The sequence below is a fragment of the Marmota marmota genome, unplaced genomic scaffold, assembly GCF_001458135.2.
Source record: "Marmota marmota marmota unplaced genomic scaffold, marMar, whole genome shotgun sequence".
NCBI classification, from domain to species: domain Eukaryota; kingdom Metazoa; phylum Chordata; class Mammalia; order Rodentia; family Sciuridae; genus Marmota; species Marmota marmota.
This window is the reverse complement of record NW_025999949.1, coordinates 24,684,133-24,687,186: the sequence shown is the minus strand read 5'-3', so window position 1 is coordinate 24,687,186 and position 3,054 is coordinate 24,684,133.

The window sequence follows — 3,054 nt, the reverse complement described above, 5'->3', positions numbered from 1 at the left end:
ATAGCTTTAATTAATCCTCAAGCAACATTAAGGAGTAGGTACATATATTACTCCAATTTTACAGAGCTTTTCAAAACCCCATTTTGAAAAGCACACGGACGCAGATATTGTCTTGGTCTTTCCCAGTAGAATTTTCCTGAATCACTGTCCTAAAGGTTTTTCTTTCTTTGGTGAATGAATGGGTAGATGCTCCACCTTCTCACACCAAGGGAAACTCAGCTTTCTTTCTGGCTCTTTGCTGTGTGTTTGTCGTAATGACCCACTTAACAAAAGACCACCTTCATAACCTCTCTGAGGTCAGATCAACCTGTGGTCACTATTTTTATAAAATGGACTCTGTCTTTACGTTGGCTCATGGACAGCCACTTTGCAAAGGAATATCATGAATCAGACTTTATGACTCTGAAAATCCAGTTATACCCAGTAAGACAATGCAAAGATCTTCAAATTCCTTGGGAATGTATAGTCTAACGTTTGACTTCCAGACTATTCCTGAGGTATAAGGAATGTGTTTACTTCATAATTCCATGCTACGTGCTATTCCTATGCCTGAAATACACATTTTCTTCCCCTTCTCCTCTAGGACAGCTTGGCAAAATCCTTTTTCCTATATTATTAATTACTGGGTTCAAATTATGATAATGAGTTTTTTCTTCTATCAAGTTTGAGGTACAACTAACTTTACTCTTCCATCCCAAAACACAAAAAAACTGTGTCTCCTGCTTCCTCTTTGATTGACTATAGTAGCTGGAGAAACTGCAGTTCAAACTTCTTTAAGTTTCTTCTGCTCTTCTTGCTATGAATTCTGTGACTTCCAGATGACTCTTAGGTTCCTCCAAGTGGACGGTGGCTCATCTATCTGACTTGTCTTTCCTCCATGTCCTCTAGGGCACAGACATGCTGGGGGATGCACGGAGCTGATAGTGGCAGGTTTGTATCCAAAACATTGTTGCAGAAAAGTGTGGCCACAGAAATTATGGTATCTTGGGGCCCTGGGGAGCTCCAGCTGAGCTAGACAGGGCCTTTGAAATCGAAGACCTTTCATGTTCCAGTTACCCTAGTGGCACACATCAGTGCAGATTGGAGCTGTGGCTGAACAATACTCAGAGAGATTGTGGGACTGCTTGTTTGTTACAAACCATATTAAACCAGCACACAGTACTCAAGTGCCAGAAAAGGCTTGGGCACTGTGGCCATGTATTGGGGAAGTGCTGGAGAAAAGCTGGCATTACAGAAGAGTATACAGGAGTAAATGTCCTGTGTCCCCACTCCTCACAGTTTCCTTTTCTTATGAATAAGAGAAGATTTTCCTTACCTCTGGTTCTGGTATATTGGGGTCATATATGGGTGCATTTTGTGCAATGTGATGTGGGTGGAAGTGATGTAAGATACTCTAGGCCTGGTCTTTATAGCCCTCACCCTCACACTCTCTTTTCCCTTCCAAGGCACTGCAGAAGGACTTGATCCCAGAGGAAGAGCTGGAAATAAGAGAGAGAGCAACCCTCATTGGACTGTGATGTGGGTGAGGAGCTCCTGCAAAGTTGCTGAAATGTGGCATTTATTCTTATCCAAGCATGGATCAGCTGATGTTAGAGGTAGAGAGAAGCTTCCTTTGCTTTTAGAACTATTCTGTAGGTAAGTCCAGGAAGAAAATGTAGCCTCAGAAAGCTGTAGAGAACTATAGTTTAGGCAGTGAAAATCTACAAGCCTAAAGTGAAAATTAATATGACCTTAGCAATTAGGTCTTCTAATTTGCACACTCAGCTGGGTGCATAGTGTAGTAACAGAGCATCTACATGAAGACTATTTCTGGAGACTTCCACGAGATCAGCTCAGAATCAATATCCTTGTCTCCCTGTAATACATCTTCTCCTAGGTCCGACTCTACTTCCAACACAATCAAGTCCCCTCCTCCAGAGTCTGCCTGTGAATGGCGGTCACCATTGGCAAGATCCATATGCTTTTAAATCACTCTCTTCTAAGGGAGTTCCCAGCGGTTATTTCAAAAGTTCCCTCATTCTCATCTAGAATCTGATGACGACTTTCTCTTGTTTAAATCATAATTATAATCTCTGGGTGAATATCTGTGATATTCTATGATACAGCTGTAATAAAGTTGCTTTAAATACCTTCAGGCCTGCACTAGAAACCTATGGTCTCCTTAAAAGCAGGAACCACATTTCTCATCTCTGTCATCACTGTGTGTCCAGCACCCAGCATGACGCTGGGCATGGAGGGAAGTGTGCTTCAGGATGCCATGGCCATGGCCTGCCTTCTCCACATACCCAACATTTTTCAGCTTCTTAGGCTGCTGGTGTTGATGATTTGCCAGGAGCTGGGGGCTAGAGCTCTGCCATACATTTCTGCCAGCATTTCTCTGCACAGAACTTTTAGCTAGGATGAACTTTTTGAGGTGGGCACAATGAAATGCCCAGGGGACATGCCTTTCACACACCCATGTCCATTAATAATAGCAAAAATAGTTTCCTTGTGGCTGGAAGAGTCCTTCAGTCCTGCTGGCAGGATCCAGTGGCAGTGTGGAGCCAGCAAGGTGAAGTCTGGATTGGAGCCTACTTTGCTCATAGAGATCAACTCTGATGCCAAGTGCAAGGGCGACTGGCCAGGGCACCCAGAGCAAACCTAGTTAGCAGCCCTCCTTATAAGTACTCTTCACTGAGGGACATACCCAGGAAAATGCAGTCGGTTAGAAAACAGAACACAGGAGTTCAAAGATGAAACAGACCTTAGAGATTGTCTTCCAATCACCCTATTTCACAGGTGAGAAAACTGAAGTCCAGAGGGCAAAGCAACTTGCCCAAGATCAGAACAACTGAGGACAGAACCCCCGGGTTAGAGCGAGGCTGTGAGCTCTGCTGGCAATGCACTTTTCACCTTACTGAGAGGGCAAGGTGTACCATGGAGAAGCAAATGAATAAACTCCAACTTCCCAAGTGCCAGAGCCTGCCCAGAGCCAACTGATAAGTCTCAAAATTTGTCTTTAGAGCATACAGCCCCATCCACTCACCCACCCACACTAGGGCTTATATATATCTG